Source organism: Vanacampus margaritifer, chromosome 20, assembly GCF_051991255.1.
Source record: "Vanacampus margaritifer isolate UIUO_Vmar chromosome 20, RoL_Vmar_1.0, whole genome shotgun sequence".
NCBI classification, from domain to species: Eukaryota; Metazoa; Chordata; class Actinopteri; order Syngnathiformes; family Syngnathidae; genus Vanacampus; species Vanacampus margaritifer.
The window spans coordinates 17,339,447-17,362,478 of record NC_135451.1 but is presented as its reverse complement, the minus strand read 5'-3'; the positions used below and the strand labels follow the sequence as shown (position 1 = coordinate 17,362,478).

General features: G+C 42.4%; 1 long non-coding RNA gene across 1 annotated transcript in view; it reads right to left on the bottom strand.

Moving 5' to 3' along the window:
• Positions 1-9,559: 9,559 nt before the first annotated feature.
• The window catches only part of LOC144040446 (uncharacterized), a 97,921-nt gene continuing 84,448 nt past the window's right edge, over positions 9,560-23,032 (bottom strand). Inside the window, exon 3 of the long non-coding RNA XR_013289734.1 lies at positions 9,560-10,111. This is a non-coding gene — a long non-coding RNA (uncharacterized LOC144040446). The remainder of the gene's footprint in view (positions 10,112-23,032) is intronic.

The following is a 23,032-nucleotide window of genomic DNA, read 5'->3' as shown; positions in this document are numbered from 1 at the left end:
ACCACGTATGCTCCTATTGGATTCATGCAGAATATTATTTTTTTTTCCATATTGACACAAGTTGTTGTGACGTAGATCAAGTCCAAAGTCAATAGAGTTTTTTTTTTGTTTTTTTTATCAGATTTAACCTAAAACAAAATGTCCTTGGAGGGTTCTGTTCAGCACTCTACAAATGTATCCGTTCATCTTTTTCCTGGATTATTGATGAAATAACCCAGAATGAGTAGCAAAGTCAAAAGTTGTTTTGTTTTTTGAAGTAACTACATTACATGAAATGTATCCTCAGTGCAGCGATTCCTTTTTTTGGTTCTGCTCGGCACTCTACCAATCTTTTCGGGTTTCTTTCGAAACGTGCGGTCGGACTGATTGCACTTTTTCTCAAGTTCAATTCGGAAGTGTGAACGACATCCAAATGGAAAGATGTGGATTTGGAAGCGCGCATTTTGATGCTCTCCTTTGCAAACTCCGAGTGTGGAAGGAGATAAAAATATTCTCCAGACCGTAATAGATTAGCGGGGATTTGGATGAACATCTTTGCATGGAAGCCGTCTTGTTTGGTCCTGCTGGGCTCCGCTTTGCATTGTCGCCGTGTTATCTTCCACCCGGCGCTTGTTCACCCCCCCCCCCCTGCAACCAAGTCTCCCAAGGACCCCGGGCTCCCTTTCCAGCTCGGCCCTGGAGACCGGCATGGCACCGAGCGAAAACGCTGTAAGTGGGACAGCGAGCCTCGGAGAAGGTGAACAAAATAAGACGACAATAGGATTGCGAGCGCATGAATATTTCATGGCGGGTTCGCGGCTTTCTGGCCCAATCGGAACACACACACAAAAAAAACAATTGCAGAAACAAAACAAAAAAGGTGCTGCTTTGATTTTTTTTTTTTTTTTTTTTCCCTGTTTGTTTATATTAGCCTTGGACCAACCAACGTGTCCTTGGAGGGTTCTCTTCAGCGCTTTACCAATCTACCAATTCTGCTTTTATCAGATTAGACATGTAATAGCCATGCAATGTTTTTTGTAACAATGTCCAACATAATCATATTGATGCGTGATATTTTACTTTGTTTACTTTTAAAAGTTTTAACCTTAGACTAATATGTCCTTGAGCGATTTTTTTTGTCTCTCCACTAATCTATCAATTCTGCTTTATTGACCTCATATTACTGTCAATTTGTATTTATTTTTTTCCCACGTATCGGCACAAGATGAAGAATCGGATTTTCTTTTTTTTGTTTACTTTTTTATACATTTTGGCCTTGGCGGGTTCTATTGGGCGTTCTATCAATCTCGCAGTTCTGTTTTTAAAGGTTTGCTGACGTGAACGCCTTAGTGGTGTTTTTTTTTCATATACAAGACGTCAAATGTAGTGAGATTGAGGCATGTTTGCAATTGTTGGGGTTTTGCTAGGTTGACTTTGTGGAAATGTTAGCTTGGGACTGAAATGTCCTTGGAGGATTCCATGTGGCGCTCGCTTCAATTTGGATCAAATTATTGACAAACAACCGCAGTGTATTCAATTGAGCCTGAGCCCAAAGCGGCGTTGGAAGACCCTCTTCAGCGCTTCAGCAATCTGTAAGTGGACACGGAGAACGTCGGAGACGTCTCGGAGAAGGTGAGCCAAAACAGCCGGATGAATATTTCAGGGGGGGGAAAATCGCAGCTCGCAGGCTGAAAGAAATAATCGCAGCAGCAAACAAAAGGTGACGCTTTGTTTTGAAGGCGCTGGCGTGTGATCCCTGCAAGAAAACAACAACAACAAACATCGAGCCTCGGAGGGTTCTAGTCGGCGCTCTTCCAGTTCTATTTTTATCGGACCATTGGCGAAATTACCAGCCTGGTTTTTAGGTTGTATTTATTGATGTAAGATGATTGTCACACTGCGTGTCAAAAGTTTGAAGACTTTGTCTCGGAATGATGTTCTCTTCGGTGCTTGCATTCGGCGCTTTCCCAGTCAGAGGAAAGTTTTTTGTCGCTGCTGATTTGTTTCTTTTCTTTTCAAATCGACGGCTCTACGTGCGTATACTGTACAAATGTATTATTAACATAACATTAAGTATAACTTCAAAGCGGTGCATCCTTATGAGGTTCTATTGGGTTCGTTTGCATCCTTTTTAGTGCACTTTTGATGGTTTATTGTTGACGTGTTGCCGTTTGGTTGTGTTGACACGAGACGGACGTTTAATGCGCTCGTTTCTATGGAGCAGAAGACGGCAATCTATCAACACCTGGACTGCTTTAATGATGCCGTTTGTCCTTTTAGTTGCTGCTTTTAGATGTCAACATGACTGCGGTGAAAAAGGTCATTAAAAGACGTGTTCACTGTTGCGTATGTTTACCCGGGAATTCCATCCTACGTGCATTTGCTATTTCAAATGCAGCAAATTGCATCGAGGATTGTTGAGATGTGCTGAATGTGATCTCAATTCAAAGGCATGTCATGAGCCGGGTTTTTTTATTTCGTTTTGCTTCATGTTATGTCCTGTTTCTTGGTGTTCATGTCTTTGCTCGTTATGGTTTCGCGTCCACCTGTTTGGCAACCCTCGCGTCTGCCAATCAGCTCCCCCAGCCACTTGTGTCGAGTCCAGGTGTTTTCCTTAACTTTATTCACTTAACTGTATTTCGGCCCCCGTCTGGACGCAAGCAAAGTTTGGTTCCTCAAACAAATCCCGTCCACACAGAAGCATTTCAAGACTCGCGTGTGTCCCCAAAGAAGACGCTGAGGACGTGTAACGGCTGTAATGTATATGCCAAGCCTGGAGTGGCGCTGTAGCGCAGCCACCCAAGCTAAGGAGGCTGCGCAAAACGACTACGACACGGCGAGCCGCCATTGTTGTTGACGGACCGACAGTTCGTCTGCAGTCACGCGAGAACTGGCGTCGTCACAGAGTTGCGGCCATTATGTCATTGCCGGGGGAGAATCCCGCATCTGGTGTCCGGACGGACGCCTTTTGAAATCTTTCCACTCTGGAGCCCGCTTTCAAAAACAATCGGTTTCAAGCTCCCAAAGGGCGCCATCGTGTGGACGGATGTCCTAAACGCTAAGAAACTTGTGAGGATACGTTGAAAGTGGCTTTCGTAGTGGGCGGGGCCTCAGTTCCTTGTTGGATCGTTTTGTTTTCTTTGGCTCATCGTGCTGGTTCGTCGTCTTCTCGTCCTGTCTCTGTAAGTAAGTGTTTGTTTGAATATGTTTTGTGTTTCAACAGCGTACTTTTCTTCACGAAAGGTTTTTTTGAGCACACCCGGATGACTTTCTGCATTTGTGTCCACAACCTCCTGCGCACCCTGTGACAGCACGTGCAGTATACCGTCCGCAGGACAAATCTTCCCGCATCATATTGACAGCTTACGTGATGCGCGTGCCTGAATGGCGACTAATGACATTTGTTCATAACGAGCATAACTGATCAGTTTGTCTACTCATTCATTCATTGACTCGCAACTCAAATGAATAGTTTGACAACTCCAGTGCAGCTGCGTTTTGTATAAATAAGTGCAGTAGTTACGCTATACATTCCTCATGTACTTGTGCAATTTGTATTTTCATGCGCCAAAAGCAAACAAGTACTCACAGACGGAGCAGGTAAAAAACATCCACGTCGTCACACAAGCCGCAGCTCATTCTTATTCAAATTACAGCACGCGCTAGCTCATAAACATAGCATTAGATTATGCAAATGAGCGGTCCGCGTCTATTTTCAGCTAATTCCTTTTGGGAGGCGTTTTAATTTAAAGCAAAAAAGGAAAAACAAAGCTGCAGCGACGGGGCGTTTGCCGAGGCAATTGTGTTAACGTAAGCAGGCAAAGTGAATAATAATCTCTCAATTTGACGATCAATCAGTCATCGGCGAGCACTTCATTACCACGTTAATGCGTTTTTAAATACGGAAGAGTCTTGACTTGAGACGCACGCCAGCTGCTTGTCACTCACACTGTTGGTTTGCCGCAGACGTGTCCTGATGCTAACGGCGCTAATGACCTTCGGCGTTTTTTATAAGCATCGCGCGGCTGCTTTTCACTTCTTTTTGGGAGTTTCTTTATACATTGAGCAACCTCACAGCGCGTACACGATAAACTAAATAGCCTTGTTAGCTTAGCTGGCTAAAGCTTTGCGGCAGTTGATGTTAACAAGCTAAATAGTGATATGAGCGCAGTGTATGGCTAAAACTTGAAAAATTAAGTAATAATTGGCCATCAGTGTTTATTGAATCTTTGAGTATTTAAATATATATGAAGAATTTATTAAGCATATCTCGACCATAATCTATCCTTGGGTTCATTGTGTAGATCAAAGTTGAGCTTTTGTGTCAGTAGTTCACCCGGCACACAAAAGTCAAGCTAACCGCTAACGGTGAGTTGCTAACGAGCCGGCACATTATGAGGGAAGTTGCGGGGACGGTTTGTCATGTTTATTTATGTTGATCTTTCCTTGCCGTTGTCTCGTCGGCGCTAATTGTCAACAGTGATGAACGGCATCCTGCCAGTTGGTCGCGGCGGGGACGCGCCGGCATTCGCCGAGCACAATCGAAAGTAAATGGCCCCGAAAATGAAGCGAGAAGACGCCCTTAGTCACACATTGCCCAACTCTAATCGCGGCAGAGAGTCGTAAAAAGGATGCATTTAGATGCAAACGGTTCTGCGGGAGTAAAGCACGGCGCCGCCTTTTGAACTCTGCGAGACCTTCACTTACTGTAAGTCACTCTTTTGGCGAGTGAAGCGCAAAAGGGGCAGCAGGGCGAAATCGGCCGACGCTTCATTTAATATGTCGCAAATCGTTCTAAATAAGAAATTAAATCTGGGAAAGTCGGCAGAGAATGGACGCTAACAAAAACCAGCTAATTAGTTGCATGTTCATTTTTCACAAAAGCGACGCTTCCACTGAGGTGGAAATGTTCCCAAAAGGGCAGCAGCATGTGATCAAATAATAATGTATCTGGTGAAGCAGCATTTGGCTATAGCCAAAAGCTGAAAATGATAACCATAAACAATATTAAATTGATGTCATTTGTTTGTGTTTGTTTGCAGTGCTAACTATAACGTTGCAGCTACACATGACCAAATTCGTCCCTGATACGACATTTTCCTGAACGAGAGTTTATTTTATTCAGCAGAAGCCACCACGGCATGAATAAAAAAGCTGATTTGCGGCGGCCATTTATGTCCGTTTCTGTGAATGCGCCTCGACTATCTATCTACCGAGAAATGGAACCATTTTAAAGCGGCATGAATAAAACATGGCCGGACTGCCTGTAAACGGGCAGTCCGGCCATGTTTGATTGACATTTTATTGTAAATCAGACGAGCGCGCTGGAGCTGTTTAGAGTTTGGCGGCGCGAGAATACAAATGAGCAATAGGGTGCTGCGTGGATTCATGGCCCCCCCAAATCATTTGACCAGTTACTTCCTTGCAAAATTGAAGTGCAGTGAATCGAATTGCATCAAAAAAAAAATAATAAAAAAATCTAACTGAACTCTTGTGAATCGAATCGATTAAGGAAATTAGAATCGATACCGATCCCTACACTCAATACGAATGCTAACGACGCCGACCGCTACATTAAACGGCAACATTCTAAAATCGCCTTCAGCAATTAGCCACATTGCTTCTTCAAAGAAGACATTTTGAAGGAAACGTGCCATTCCAATCTGTCCAATGGCGTGCCTGCGTGAGCGTGAACGTGAAGGAATGTGATGAAGAGAAATCATCCGAGCTCTTCGTTAGAAAGCGTCGCGATCGCAGCCGCCACTCCTAATGTCTACAAATGTGGGACGCGCTGAAAAGCACAGGCAACCGGGGGGGGGGGGGGGGGGGGGGCTTCATTCGCCAGCGCGCCGCTGATGTTGACTTTGCACGAGCAGGACGCCATCTGTGAAGTTGCGCGCGAATCATTTCCTGGGCGGTCTGCCGCTGGCCGGCGTTCAGATGGCCTCCTCGGCGCCTCCTCGGCGCCGCTCGGCTCTTATTAGCCTCGCCGAGGACACCAAAGCCCGACCGAGGGACGTCTCGTGTACTTCTGATGCTTACAAGACCCCCGCGTGCTCGTCATATGGCGTAAACAAACCTGACAAAGTGCCCGAAAGTCATCATTTCGCAGACTCAACAATGTTTGCGATGTGACACACTCAAGATGTCACTTACGTGAAAAATGCTGCACTTTTGGTTTTTTATTCCGAATTGACTCGTTAATGAGTCAATTTCTTTTGAGAAAAAGCAGCAAGGGGCGCCGTTAGAAATTCGCATTTGTGCCGTTGTAGGAGTGAACATATCAGATTTGATTCCGGCTTGGGCTTCGCAATACATCCAATGAATACGACACGTCGTCATTTTGAAAATCCAATTGTTGAAAATGTGCTAAATCGGGTTATTAAAAGCTGTTGTTCTCATGTTTTGTTCCATCCAAATGTTTATGTGGGTTCTAGTTTTGCACAAGTGGCAGAATGCTGGATGACATGTTTACAATAACTACTTCATTGTAGCATTTAACGCATTTGTGCCCACAAATGTATGAATATGTTCCATTTTGAATATTGCCATGCTCCCAAAGACGTATTTATACGTTTTTTTAATGTTTTTATATGAAAAAGCATACAGAAGGCTTTGATTGGGCTTCTGACATGAAGAGGTGGCTTAAAGCAATGGGAGTTATGACAAAAAACGTCCAGCAGGTGGCAGCAGAGTACATAGCTAGATCTCTGTATAAGAGCTCTTTTTGACAGTTTTCAACAGGAATGTAAATGATGAGTGAAACTTAGCTATATTCTAATGCTAATTGCTGCTAAACGGAAACAGCCACATGCTGCTTCACCAAAACTGTCTTTTTTTAATGTAGCAATCTGTCGACATAATTGACACTAAACATTGAGCCACCATGTGATTACAAATAGAATTGTTGACAGCAAAAATAGGTCACAAACTCACTTCACATCATTGTGATTTTTTTTGGGGGGGGCTGTTTTTATTCGCATTGATGGTGATGCATCATCAGGGCGTCCGTGGCGGCTCACTCCACGGCCGACTGACTTCAGGCAAATGTGGTACGCGAGCGCTCGGTATGCGAGCGCTCTCCCGTGGCTCTTACGTCCTATTAAGGATGTTCTGCAATTGCGGAATCAAAGCCGTGGCCCAATTGAGCCCAATATTGTCCAGGAGACGAGCGAGGCCACTCTGCACTCCAACAGCGCTTTGATGTGCACTTCGGCTTTTGTCTGCGCTCAAGTCACGTAAGCGATCGAAAACCAGATCTAGGACGGTCCTGGTATGGGGACGGTGGAGGTCGGTGTTGTTGATGTCGACTACAGCTCTCATTAATATGCAAAAAAAATTCATAATTGAAATGAGAACATGAATTTGAATTGTGTCACTTGAAGCGCAAATCAAGCCTTATAAAGTCACTAAATCCACAAAGTACGCGTCCTAACCAGAGATTTGTGGGAACAATCTTATTTTATTTGTATTCAATGAAATTCCTACAAACTTTTTCTTGAATTCTCTTACTGTAGTAAGTTTGTTTTATTAATTTTTTTATATTTTTTTGTTTGACGAGGATTAGGGCCAGTGAAGAGAGAGAAAAAAAGGTTGGCATGATTCTGACTTTAAAGTCAGAATTCTGTGATTAAAGTCCGACTTCACACTTTATTCTCAGAATCCTGACTTTCTGATTTCCCCCCCCACAATTCATAGCTCTACGTCACAAAGTCAAAATTCTGACCTTAAAGTCAGATTTCTGAGATTAAAGTCAGAATTCTCACTTTAAAGTCCGAGAATAAAGTTCCGTAGAATATGAATACTGAATATGAAGATCATGTTTATGAGGTCAAATCTTTTTTTATAAACTCGATATGGATTTTCTCATCTCAACTTGCACAATAACTTTTTCAATGTTACAAGTGTTCTTATGTTGTCTTTTTTTTTTTTTTTGATGAAAATGAAATATAGTCTATTAGGAAGAAAGAAAGACAGTTGATTCCAAATGTTGTCTTCGACGGTGTAAGCTCATTATGAACTATGAAAAACAAAATAAACTTGGTGTCCAGTTCAAGACTCCCAGCGGCGTTTGTTGTCTGGGCTCCTCGTGCAAGCAAAAACATCAGCGACAACACAAAGGCCCGCTTTTTTTCCGCGGCGCGCTGTCAAACGTGACAATGAGTCATGACGGCGCAAAGCGAAAGAGACGATGTTGTTTGCGGAATGAGCTGGAATCGATACGCCGCGTTTAATAACATTTCAAAGATGATGTATGATTGACGGCCAAAAGCAACGCGGCGCTTTTTCTCTTCATCTGACACCGACAAATTGGACGTAATAATGCAATGACAAATGTCGCCATCTCTTTTTGGGCCGGGAACCGAGAGAGAAAAAACGGGGACTTATTTCACTTTATTTAAAGGTTTTCCAACAACATCTCAACAAGCGAGTTTATAAACAATACATGACTTTGACTTTTCACATCAAGCATGCTTTCACTTTGGACAAATATGTTTTTATTAAACTGTCACAGCTCGAAGAGAAGCCATTTGGTTTTTGCTCGTCTCTTTGGAAATGTACTTCTGCAACGTTTTGCAGTTTTAGTATCTTATATAAGCACAACGAATACATTGTTTTCCTGTATTAACATTTACTCGTCCATACGACAAACCTGCCGAGTCCGACCTTTGCTAATGCTAACGACAACCTTACATCAAACTTTTGTTTACACGGAAAAGTATTTTGCTCAGAAGCTTGTTGATAGTTTGCGGATTAGTTCTTTCGGTTTTGAAGAAGTTCACATTATGGTACAAATCCGCACAAGTCACTCTGGCCGTGTATTAATCCCCCCGCCGCCAAGCGTACGTACGCCGGAATTAGCATTTATATGGCCCGTCTTTGTGTGTCCAAAAAGCAGACAGACGCTCTGTCAGTGCTGAGCCGCCGACTGACGAGTCCCTCCGGCTAAGTCCTGACATCAGTCTGTGGCTTCAGTCTTCGGGATATCAGGCCAAACATTAGCATTAGCGTTAGCGATTGTTGGCATTTGTCTTCTTCAGGCTAGCAAAAGTTGGAAATCATAACCAACTGTCGAGCTTACTGTCATTTTCAGCAAAGCATTTTGATTATCAAGCTAAAACCTAAGTAGCATTAGCGAAATACAATGACTGTTGAGCTAACAATGCCGATCTATGCCAATATATCAAGCTAATCTTAGTCCATTCCAGTTCAGTCTGATCATTTAACAACAGCTATCGAGGTTAAACTTTTACTTTTTTTGCAAGGCCTCAAGCCTGCTAAATTATCGGCAACTGTCCGGGTAAACCTGTTTGGCACCAGCAAAACCTTGTTGATTATTGAGCTAAACCAGCTAGCATTAGAATTCATGGCAAACACTCCCAGGCAACTGCAAATCTGTGCTCATTTTCAAGCTAAAGCTATCAACCAGTGACAAACTTAGCTCGTATCTGTCCGAACGTCCGAAAATAACTGCATTGCTCCATGGGCAATCAGACGTCAATAGAAACCTGGCCAGCATTTGCAAATTTGTGGCAAGTGTTGCGCTATAGCTAGCGAACGTTAGCATTCCTGCCAAATCTTGCGCTCATTTTGTTGACATCGGCCTCAGGCTGCCAGTTCTTTCTCAAAGCAATATCGCGCCTATAAATAAAATCCCAATAATTCAGCCACATACAGTAAATACAAGTCAAATATTGATTGAAAATAAATCCATGTATTTTACAATAAGCTCCAAAGAGGATTTAAATAATCCTGTTCTGTCCAGTCCTGCTCGCCATCCATGATCCATCTTTAGCTCTGCATTCAAACCATTATCCAAATATTTTGCTTCCTAAGGATGATGTAAATATAAGAAATGGAATTTTAGGGTAGAAGCACGGTGACGAGTGGGTTCCGGGTTTGAATTTCTATCACCTGGCATCGACTCCAGCTGGCCCGTGACTCCACTGAGGACAATCTCGTTGGAAGATGGATGGATGTGTCATATCTTGTGTTATTTTGATGCCTTTGATTGACACATATCCGGCTGGAGGGGCACCGCCTCCCTTGCCCCCGAACGCAAACCCTTCGCCAACCATCACATCAACGGCGGATTGATGAAGGTCGATGACAACGGCGTGGATTGTCTTCCCTAAGGAAGTAATGCAAAGAATTAATTGGAACTGAAAGTGATTGTCCGTCCTCTGCGGGTGGTTCACCCATGACTCTCCCCCAATCACCTTCATGCCCCCCCCCCACCACACCGGGCGCCCCCCCCCCCCCCCCCATTGTGCCATCGAGGAAGATCTCGTCATTGCTTCCCGCTGAGATTGAAAAACCAAGCTGCGGTCTATCTGCTGTCATTTCTCATTAAAGAGATAGCGATCGCTCCCGACACCGTGTAATTGCGGAATGGTAATTCTGAGAAGGGAAAATTCCGGAAGAAAATCACACTTTGAATTGGTAACGGGAGGGATGATGACACACGGAAGCTAAGACAAGAGTTTAGCCACGTCGTCCTCCCACATTGCTGCTTGGAATTTGACATCTGATGGCGACGTTGATTATGGAGGTCACTTTTATCACGTCTGCGTTGATTGCGCAACACATTTTGGTGCCAATGAAGTTTCAACGCTTTTCGAGTATTTTGATGTTGCTGAATGGGGGGGGGGGGGGGGGAATAAAAAATTGTTTTTCAGAGTTGGCACTTGTTTTTTAAATATTCCGTAATTTTGTTTAACAGCTTAGATAACTTTGATGAGTTCGGTTCCATACAGTAGTCGTTCATTTTTTATGTGATAGTGTGAGATGGCAGTTTCACGTAACATTTGAAAATTGGGCAAGATTACTACTTTTAGTAACAATCTAAGTGCATTTTGTAAACTGTCAAAGCACATTGATTATCAGTTAATTGTGTGTGTGTGTGTGTGTGTGTGTGTGTATATATATATATAAACTACAGCCGATTCAAATAGACTCAGTGGTGTAAAATTTTTACATTTAAAAAAAAAAATAATAATTTAATTTAATTATGATAAATATTGGAGGATATTCTCCTTTTTTTTGTCGGCGTTATCGTTTGTGGGATGTTAAGGAATCACATACAATAATTCTGTTTTTTTCTTTGTATTGTTTTGTTTAAAAATAAAGTTGCTGATTATGGAGTCAGCCTTAAATCACCTCTTGGCAGACTATAAATCCAGAATAATAAAATAATAACAAAAGCTATAAAAAAATCTATAAAAAAAATAGGAATAAATATGTAAACAAAACAATTGCATGTACTGTATATATTTATGCAGACTGGTAAGAACGGCCAAATCAAATATGCTTCTTTTTTTTTTTTGTCTTCTAGCATACCATTTTTTTTTTTTTCTATGCGTGGGAGAATGCTGGCCCATCCCTAACCTCTCTGAAGCTAAAAAAAAAAAAAAAAACCTCAGGCTAAAGCAAGCCCAAAACAACGGGAAGAACAAACATAAAGGCTATATATTTATTTTTGATGCATTTCATTCCCTCGGGGGGTTGTAGAGGGAAAAAGAATCCCGTTTTTTTTTCCCTTCTTTTTTTTACGGGTTTCACATTTTGACACAGGTATCACATGACGGAATTGAAGTCATTGTCGTATCAAGTGTTTTGGCGCTCGACCGGCTTTAAAGCTGCACCGGCGAGATAAAAGCAGGCGGCAATTAAAACATGTTGCGGCACAAAAGCCCCCCCGGAAGGGAAGACCGTCGTCCTCGTCGCAAGCTTAATTGCGCTCGGCTTCCTGTTGCGTTCCTGAGCGCACCTCGCACCTGCGAACGTGACAATCTAAATCGCATGCAACTTGCTTTCTTTGTGGCGCCTCGTTTTTCTCCTCTTTTCATCAGCACATTCTTCTTCTTCTTCTTCGGGCTTTTCTGCAGGTGCCGCGCGCGGCGCATTCACACAAGCTTGATAATGAGCACATTCCATCCGCGCTTTAATTGGTCAGCTAATATAAATATTCATAATGAAAAGAGCTGAGCAAGATACGGCATCTCCTAGCAACTGCAGTGATTAGCATCAACGGGAGGGGTGGAAAAAAAAGCAATTAAACCATGCTAATAATTATACCAACAACAACAAAAGAATTAGGATGTGAACATTTCAAACAAAAAGTTCAACTTGTAGTACGATACGATACGATACGATACGATATACTTTTACTTTTTTTAAGTCTTTTTCTATCTCATTCTACTTTCAGTCATTTCTTTGAGACTTTTCAGGAATCCGTTGACACCTTGCATCTAGCGTGATCTGTTAGCATGCTAGCTTGTTGCTACGTTTCTGACATCAGCGCATCGTCCATCGAACACAAACGAATGAATCAGTGTCGCGTTGGCTGCGTTTTTCAGCCTCCATCCGTCATCAAAGTGATGCCGCTCGCCAACCGTGTCGCCAAACGCTGCGGCCGGCGTACACCTCGCAGTCCGAAAATCTTTTTTTTCATCATCTTCCTCATGATGTGGTCTCAGCCAATCAGAGGCAATCTGGTGACGGTTCTGCAGATGCCGCACGTCTTTATACCTTTGCTGAAAATAGATGGAAATCGATTGTTGTGAGATTATCCAGGGATTTAGTGACTATTAAAAATTGGCTTTTGCTCATTTTGATAATTAGGGTTTATTCTAATTAAATTGACGTAAAATGTGTTTGTCAATTCATTCATCAATGATGATTTTCATTACGCGTGATGATTAAGAGGGTTCGGGTTAAAGAGGAATCCTAGTAATTAGATCTCATCTGCATGTGTTGTGAAATAGACGAAAATAATAACCATCAAGGGACGAGGGTACGGAAGCTTATTGCATTCGCTTGAAAAAAAACAAAACTTTTCTGACAAATTTTTGGAGGGGAGCTTTGTTTTTGTGGGTATTTTTTTTTATTTTCAGAATATTTTTTTATGTTTTGCTTAATATTTTATTCTGTCAATAAAAAAATAATAATCTGAAAAATGGGGAGGGAATTACTCAGAAAAACCAAAAAAACAGAAATTCAACAAACAGGGATTTTTTTTTTAAATAACAGAAAAAAGTTACTCATTAAAACAGAAGTTGGTGCTAATGCCAGACACTCTCCCGCATACCTCCAACGTACCTTCAACTTATATCAGTTACTGTTCCTGATCAGTTAAGGTAAGTATCCGAACATGGTCAATCGATCGGCATCATTTTAGTAAGCTGACAGTTAAGTCTGTACGAAAGCGTATTGCATGCAGGAAATGGTCAAAATTATATATATATATATATATATATTTTATATATATATATATATTTTATATATATATATATATATATATATATATATTTTATATATATATATACATATTTTATATATATATATATATAAAATATATATATATATTTTATATATATATATACATATTTTATATATATATATATATAAAATATATATATATAAAATACATATATATATATATATATATATATAAAATACATATATATATATATATATATATATATATATATAAAATATATATATATATATATATATATATAAAAAAAATATATATATATATATAAAAAATATATATATATATATATATATATATATATAAAAAATCAGCAAAACAGGGAAAATATATATATATATATTAAAATAATAATAAAAAAAAAATATATATATATATATTTTTTTTTTCCCCTGTTTTGCTGATTTTTTTTCTTTCTTTTTTTTATGTTTCGTCCTGTTTTTCTGAATAAAAATTTGTCCCCGTTTTTTTTAGAAAAACTGAAAATAAAAAAAAAATACACAAGAAAACAAGGCTCCTTTTGACCTACTTTTGACCCAGCCTGAATACTGGAAGTCCCACACGTGACATGAAAACAAAGCAAGGCAGTTCCATCCGATTATCGATTGGATTGTGCCTCTTCATGTCTTTCATGCTGTGATTGCCACGAGGTTTTGGTGTCACATGATCCCAGGACACAAAGATCGAAATCCATAAACCCCGTTGAGGGCGTAAACAACTTGTCGCAGCTGTGGCGCCATAGCAACAGCGGCGCACTTCGTCACAGGCTCATCGCTCACATTACGGAGCTGCCAGTGCGGCGCTCGCACTCGCGATTGGCGGATGTTTGGTAACCCCCCCCCCACACAATCGCCTCACCGCTCCCCGCTGTTAGCACTTGGAAGCTAATCACATGACAAAGGGCTGCTGGGAAGGATGGAGGTTGGTGGAGTGGGCCGGGCAAAGGTGAGGATGAAAGTGGGTGCGGTCGGACGAGGGAATTCTCAAGACAAGACCCCGAGTTTAATTGCCTCGGGATAATCTTGGCGTCGGCTGCTTTTGCGAGCTGGCCGCCATTCGGGAAAAGCTTCTTCAAATCCACTCACTTGAGTTACTTTGGAAAGCTCTTGACTCACACTAACTCATCTCCACACCAGTCAAACAAAGCCTGGTTCCACTTCTACTCCAGTTCTACGTCTAGTCTCAATCTAGTTTGACATTTAGTTCAACTTCGTGTGTTTCTAGTCCCAGTTTAGTTGCATTTCTAGTTCTACTTCTCGTCTGGTTCTGGTTTTATGTTTAGATACATTTTCAGTTCTACACTACACGAGTCCTCATTCAAGTCTATAATCTAGGTCTAGTTCTATTCCTAGTCGACTTCCTATTCCAGTCTTCAAATTTAAAATATACATTCTAGTCTACATTTAGTTCTATTATACACTTAGTCCAATTTATCGTTCCTACTCAAATGCCAGGTGCAGTTCCACTTTTATTCCGAGTTTTCTAATTTGTAAGTTTTACTTCTCGTTTTCTTCCTAGTGCGCATACTGGGCCGAATACTAGTTTTACATCTCGTCCCAGTTTTTCTTCTCGTTTTAGTTCCACTTTACATCCGTTCATACCTGTAATTTGTCTTTAATTTCTTGTTATTGATCTCACGAATGTGATTGTCTTTATGTTGAGGTTTTTTTTTTATGTTGGATCACATTAGCTGGTGTAGGATTCTACAAAAGTGTTTAGCAACTCATATATGTATATATTTTTTAATTCTTGCATTTGATTCAGTGCCGTCCGTGCCAAGTGCGTCCACAACGCGAGGTTTCCGTTGCGCGTCCCAGTCGATCCTTGAGGCCGACTCTCAGCAGCTTGCAATGTAACCAACGAGATTTACGCGCCACCGCTGCAAGGACTGGAAGGTGCGAACAGCGATAAAGCGGCAGTGGAGTGAACACAAATAGAAGCACGTTTACAACACCAAACGGGCCTTAAATAACATTTTAAAGGTTTGTATAGGAAAGAGTCAACAACAGATGGATTTTAAAAGGCGACTGTGTGTTATATTTCATTTCTATTGCAACAGACCAAATTCTGGCTCGCTGTTAATCATATTTACGGCCTCTCTGTGTCCTGTGCTTTTACTCGTCGCAGATCAAAAAAAAATGTTTTTTTCATGGCTCAAACTGTGGCAGAGTTGGTTGTTTGAAGTCGAAAGGTATCTCTAATTAGTCGATGTCTTTCTAATTAAGAGGTTCAGAACAAAAATGTTGTTAGAGATTAGGGATAGACCGATTATCGTCCGGGCCGATATTTGGCATTTTGACAAATATCGGCATTTTTACAAAAGGCGATAAAGATGGCATGTCACTGAGCGGTGAATGCTTGCGAACGTAGCGAAGTTTAGGGTTTTCATCAGGATTTTTAAGTTGCTCACAGACGTTTTTTTTTTACTTTTCTCAAAAACATTTCAAACATTTTATTATTATTTTTTTTTACTGTGTGAAGATCATTTCAAACATTTTACGAACCCTGATGAAAACCCTAAACCGGCTACATTTGCAATTTCCCATGCATTTGTTGCTCAGTGAGATACAGGGAACTGTTTATTTATGGATGTATTTAAATTTCCACTTAATAAAAGCTTATGCTGACACTGGAAACTTACTACACTTTTTATTTAAAAATAATAAATAAATACAATTAAGAAACTATGTTGAAATTCCATAATTCTCCTAAAATTTTAATTTAGCACTTGCTGATGACCTTGAAAGCTTCCTGCAATTTTTTATTTTTATTTTTTAACAAAAAGCGGTCTATTCTTTATATGTTTAAAATTAAAAGTTTTTTTTTATGCTAATATTTTCTCTCCTACTGCAAAAGAATATTGGCTTGTTATATGGATAATTGGCCTTCTTCACTACTAATAATCGGTATCGGTATCGGTATCGGTATCGGCTCTGGAAAAAAAACATATGGGTCAATCCGTATGAATGATTTTAGAGCAGCCCGAAATCAGACACGTCGGTAAAACCCAGAGTAAATTGACGTTGACTGTTATCTTATTCAAATGTAAGCCAAGTGTTGATATTGTACCGTCAAATTGGGCGCGCAGGTGTTCCTCCAGTCCTCCTCTTTACGAAGCCGGCTGTTGCTCCACGCGGACCAAATTCACTCTTCATTAATTGGACCGCTGCTCCCATTTGTTGCCGTGATGCATTCATTGTCGAGTCAACGCGCGGGAGTATCACTCAGCAGCTGCAGCCGGCCGACGGCTTTGTTCGGACCCGCAGCACACGCCACCGCTTTTGACGGGTTCATTTGGAGCCACCTTGAACACACCGAGTCGCCGCTATTGTGGACCCGCGTTTATCGGGTTCTTGGCATTCCAAAAATATTCTGGCAGACCACCGCCAAGGTTGAAGCATTGACTGAAAGGGATTTGTGCGGTTTGTCCGTTTGTCTGGTAGCGCGCATCGGATGCAAGACGACACGGCCAAAGCCCCTTTTTGATTTGTTTCATTTTCTGTCAAACGGGGAAAATTAACTACCGACTCCATTTTTTAGGGGGTTCCTTTCTCTCTAATTTGTAACTTCTGTCTCAGCGCAAATAATAGAACCCCTGTAAAAAGCTGATAAGTCGAAGAAAGCATGAAAAGAATATTGAGCGGTTGTGTCTTGATTTGCCGTCGTAATTAGCGCTGGAGTTTGTTGACATTTTCAGGCACCCAAAAAACATGTCGCACAGGATTTACATGCTTACATATTAACAAAATAATGCGTGATCTGGCAAGGCCTCATCAAGCCTTTTAATGTGATGCCTGACTCCGTCCGTCCGTCCGTCTTCTTCCGCTTATCCGGGGTCGGGTCGCGGGGGCAGCAGCTTTAGCAGGGAAGCCCAGACTTCCCTCTCCCCAGCCACTTCAGCCAGCTCATCCGACGGGACCCCAAGGCGTTCCCAGGACAGCCGAGAGACATAGTCTCTCCAGCGTGTCCTGGGTCGTCCCCGGGGCCTCCTGCCGGTAGGACATGCCCGGAACACCTCCCCAGGGAGGCGTCCAGAAGGCATCCGAACCAGATGCCCGAGCCACCTCAACTGGTTCCTCTCAACGTGGAGGAGCAGCGACTCGACGCTGAGTCCCTCTCGGATGACCGAGCTTCTCACCCTATCTCTAAGGGAGAGCCCGGCTACCCTGCGGAGGAAACTCATTTCGGCCGCTTGTATCCGGGATCTTGTTCTTTCGGTCACGACCCACAGCTCGTGACCATAGGTGAGGGTAGGAACGTAGATTGACCGGTAAATCGAGAGCTTTGCCTTTCGGCTCAGCTCCTTCTTCACCACAACGGACCGATACAGCGTCCGCATCACTGCAGACGCTGCACCGATCCGCCTGTCGATCTCCCGCTCTAACCTTCCCTCACTCGTGAACAAGACCCCAAGATACTTGAACTCCTCCACTTGGGGCAGGACCTCATCCCCGACCCGGAGAGGGCACTCCACCCTTTTCCAACTGAGGACCATGGTCTCGGATTTGGAGGTGCTGATCCTCATCCCAACCGCTTCACACTCGGCTGCGAACCGCTCCAGTGAGAGCTGGAGGTCACGGCTTGAAGAAGCCAACAGCACCACATCATCTGCAAAAAGCAGAGATGCAATGCTGAGGCCACCAAACCGGACCCCCTCAACGCCTCGGCTACGCCTAGAAATTCTGTCCATAAAAGTTATGAACAGAATCTGTGACAAAGGGCAACCTTGGCGGAGTCCAACCCTCACCGGAAACAAATTCGACTTACTGCCGGCAATGCGGACCAGACTCTGACATCGGTCGTACAGGGACCGAATGGCCCGACTTGACTTTGATTTTTCATCTTGCGATGATGAGTCAACTTTGATTTCCGGCATTCTGCTGAAGATGAAGACAATAGAAACCAGAAACGAAATCCACCCCCCCAAAAAAAAAAAAAAAAATTAATGGACATGCGCCAAATTTTTTTCTTTTACGGGGTATTACTTTAGCTAATGCGGAATATGCCGCTACAAAAGCTCAGCTTGCGTTGTGTCCGTCCGGAGCACGCAGTTTTCATTGACTTGGACTGCACTTCCCATGATTCTTAGACACAAATGCGGGACATAGTTCTATTCCGGTATAGCCTGCTACCGATTAGATGCGAAACGTCAATTAGGACGTACATAGGAGGAAGACATTTAACAGTTAAATCCCCTTTAAACTCATTCAAACCCAAAAACGTGTAAATATTTGTTTTTATTATTTACCCTTCATTCCCAAAAACATATTTACACGTTTTTTTTTTTTAAATGTTTTTATATGCAAGGACATACAGAAGGCTTTGATGCAGCTTCTGACATGAAGAGGTGGCTTAAAGCAATGGACGTTATTACAAAAAATGGCCAGCAGGTGGTGGCAGCCTATAAGTATAAGAGATCAGCCAGGGCCATGTTGCAAGTCTGTTTTGAATTTCTCCTATGAATCGCTATGACAACTGTGTGATTGACATAGACCTGGGAAAAAAAAAAAAAGGACGTCGGGATGGGCCCTGCGGAACGTCGAGACAAAACAATATGATTGGCGGAATCCGTCCGGACTCAAGAGTGGACCCAAAACGGGACATCTGGTCAGCGGTCACCCTACACTTGAGGGAGCCCAGGTTCGAGAATCAGCAGACTAACTCAACTACATTACAAGTGTCATGAGAACTGTAAACTTGACTCACGAGTGTTTTAGTGAACAAATGGGTTATAAAAGTGTGACAAGAGCGGAGGCTAACGTTGATGAGCTTCCGCCAATGGTGCGAACAACAGCACCCATTTGGATATTTTCACCTCCGTTTATTTACAGGCTGCAAAAAGGAAAAAAAAAAAAAAAAAGAGTAAAGTAGCTTGCAAGAGGGCGAGAATGATGAAAAACAAATTGCTTCACGAGGAAGAAGAGCGTGAGTCATATCCCAACTTGCAAAGAATCGGCCAAAGTGATCCGGCAAAGTAATGAAAATGTCGACCATGTAAATACAAGCCGGCGTGGCTATAATTACATTTCAAATCCACTATGGATAAAAGTCGCAGCCTGGATCTTAATAACTTCCCTCATGAATCAATTTCAATTTCTGCGCGTGGATCGATCGCGTCGGATGCGGAATGCAGCCGAGTGTGTGTATTGTGCGTGTGTTTTGTTGTTTTTTTTTTTTACTGCATGGGGTGGGGGGGGGTGATTCATTTCTCTTTATTCCTCTCTGTGGAAAATGGAGGCAGACGCTTTGTTTGGAACGTTGTTTACAGCCTGGCCTCATTTCCTCGCAAGTACAGTTGACACAAAAACGTATGAGTCAGGATGATGTAGTGCAGTTGGACACGGCCGAACACGACCGGAACAAAAATGACCGCCTCGCTGACAGCGGCAATCAAAAAAAGTCAGCCTTACTATTTTTGAAAAGACCTAAATTGTTGATTTTGCCACTCATTAGATTGTTTACCAGCTCTTCAACACATGATTAAAGCATTATTGGGCTACAACAAAGGACGACTTCAATGTATGATTCCACACGGCAGCAAACAGTCCTCTTCAATTCGCTTCAGTTATTTTTGGACAGTCGTGATTCCATGTGTTGAAATTCATCTCATTGGTGTTATTGCTGGATTGTTTTCCTGACTGACTTCATCTTAGTGGCCGTGATTGGTACTTGCTATTTTTTTGTATTTTGATAAAAAAAACACTGCCTAGCAACAGGTGACAATCCAAATATGTGCTCGAATCAATGCAATAAATATTCCATGCTCGTTTCGACCCGGTCAATCTCACGCTGAATTGAATTGCAGCTGATTGGAGTTGGTTGACTTCAGTTCTCCGTAAGAACGAATAGTACCGGATTCTTATTCACAGTTGTAAGTACAAATCTTGTTTCAGCATATGAAGAGCATGTGAGGTGGTCAGCAAAGATGAAGTCACCCTGGCGCTCCCGGGCAGCGCGGACGCGTCTGCGTGTACGACATGACAGTTTTACGGCAGACAAGCTGCTGGCTCCTCTCAGCTGTAATTGGTCCAGCTCTGCAGCGACACCATCTTTTGACATCTGGCAGACGTCGTGCGACGAGAGAAACACAATTCCCGTCAGCCGATATAAAATCTGCGCCTGGCATGACAATCCTCCTCCGACAAAGCAGCCAAGACGACGACGTGGAGGCAATTGCGACTTCCTCCTGACTCACCTTGGCTCGGCACCACCAAAGGAGCCAATTACGTGACTAACTCAGCGCTTGTACTTTTATAGCTGGGTTGCGCAACTCCGGCTCGCCGTTTATGAAGAGCTATAACAAGTGGAGCTGCCATCTGCAGACTTAATGAAAAGGTATAAAAAATGGAGATGTCATCATCTGCCGTTTGATGGCCAATGGCGAAGCCCGAACTTTGCCGCCATGCCACACCCCGCCTCCGAGTGATGAAAAGTCATATGCTCGGCAATTGAACGTCATCCATCTGTCTGATTTCGCCTGTCTGAATATGGACCCCATCCAATAATTCCCCTGTGAGAAGAAGGTTAACGTGTCATTTTCTGCCACTTTGAGGTAGCGCAGTGACAAATGACGCAATGAGATTTACGGCTCTCCTGAGGGTGGCAGCTTCTTCATGTGCACTCCATTTCGGGTCAAGACGGGCGGGAGCTTGCGAGGTGCACTTTGGAAAGTTTTGAGCTTCATGACGAGTCCTCCAACATTGCCGCCGAGCTTTGAAGTCCAGCAGAACCGGTTAAGATTTGGTTGCCTTTGGGTGAATTCCCCACAAGGAGTTTGTTAATAATCCAAAAGATGTCATCACTTCTGACCGTCGATGCAAAATACGAGCACTTTGTTCGGCATTTGGTTTCCTTTTTTCAACAAACGAGACCTGAACCGTGACCTTAAATACCAAGGTGATTGATTGAATACAGTTGCTATTAAACCATTCGCCATCATGAATCCTTACTTTGAAATCTCAACTTCTTTAAAAAGTCACATTCTGACAGCTGAATTGTTTACCTTAAATTTGTAACCGATGTTAAAATTTGTGACACCCCCCACCCCTACCCCCTCCCGTTGAATCCTTACTTTGAAAGCCTGATCCCTTAAAAAAGATAAGCCTCACATTCTGACAGCTGAATTTTTCAAAATAATTTGAAATTGCTGTTAAAATGTGTCACCTTACATAGAAGCCAACCCCTGTGTTGTAACCCTGACTCCTTAAAAAAAAGAAAAGAAAAAAGGTGGCACATTCTGACAGCTGAAATTTGTACCAGCTGTTAAAATGAGTGACCTTGCAGAGAAGCCAACCTCCCGTTGAAACGCTGATTCCTTAGAAAAAAAGTCACACATTCTGACAGCTGAATTGTTCAACTTAAATGTGTAACAGATGTTAAAATGAGTGACCTTGCAGATAAGCCAACCTCCCGTTGAAACCCTGATTCCTTAGAAAAAAAAGTCACACATTCTGACAGCTGAATTGTTTACCTTAAATTTGTAACAGATGTTAAAATTTGTGACACCCCCCACCCCTACCCCCTCCCGTTGAATCCTTACTTTGAAAGCCTGATCCCTTAAAAAAGATAAGCCTCACATTCTGACAGCTGAATTTTTCAACATAATTTGAAATTGCTGTTAAAATGTGTCACCTTACATAGAAGCCAACCCCTGTGTTGTAACCCTGACTCCTTAAAAAAAAGAAAAGAAAAAAGGTGGCACATTCTGACAGCTGAAATTTGTACCAGCTGTTAAAATGAGTGACCTTGCAGAGAAGCCAACCTCCCGTTGAAACGCTGATTCCTTTGAAAAAAAGTCACACATTCTGACAGCTGAATTGTTCAACTTAAATGTGTAACAGATGTTAAAATGAGTGACCTTGCAGATAAGCCAACCTCCCGTTGAAACCCTGATTCCTTAGAAAAAAAAGTCACACATTCTGACAGCTGAATTGTTTACCTTAAATTTGTAACAGATGTTAAAATTTGTGACACCCCCCACCCCTACCCCCTCCCGTTGAATCCTTACTTTGAAAGCCTGATCCCTTAAAAAAGATAAGCCTCACATTCTGACAGCTGAATTGTTCAACATAATTTGAAATTGCTGTTAAAATGTGTCACCTTACATAGAAACCAACCCCTGTGTTGTAACCCTGACTCCTTAAAAAAAAAGAAAAGAAAAAAGGTGACACATTCTGACAGCTGCAATTTTCAACTTTTACAATAACTGTAAAAAATCGTGACCCTGCAGGGAAGCCAAACCCTCCTTTGAAACCCTGACTTGACTGAGTGCTTGTGCACTGTATTGGTTTTCTGCTTTCACTGGATGCTTTTCTTCGAAGGGGATGACGTGATTTTCGGTCTTTGTGCCACCCCCGCCCCCGCTGAGCGTGACATAAAGGCAAAAAAAAAAAAAAAAAGCGAGGGGCTGATGAAAGCGAGGCAAAGGGTCATTAAACAGCAGGTCGGGAGACGGCGAGCGACAGCGAGGGAGACATCCAGTCCCAACTTCATCAAGATGGATCACTGGCATCTGGCGCCTTGGAGGACCTAGTTAGTAACCCTCCTCACAAGCCCCTCGCTCGGGTGTGAATCATGAATGCCAGCCGCAAGCTTGTTGTATCTTTTGTCATGCTGGCTGAGAAAAAAAAAAAAAAAAAAGTGTGTAATGAAAGGACTGTGCGGGGGAATATCAACACAAGCGCGTTTGGAATCGGATGGCGTTAGCGGCGCTGTGGCTAACATCAGATGTTGCAATCAACAAACATTTAACGCCGTGATTAAAAGCGCCAATTAATG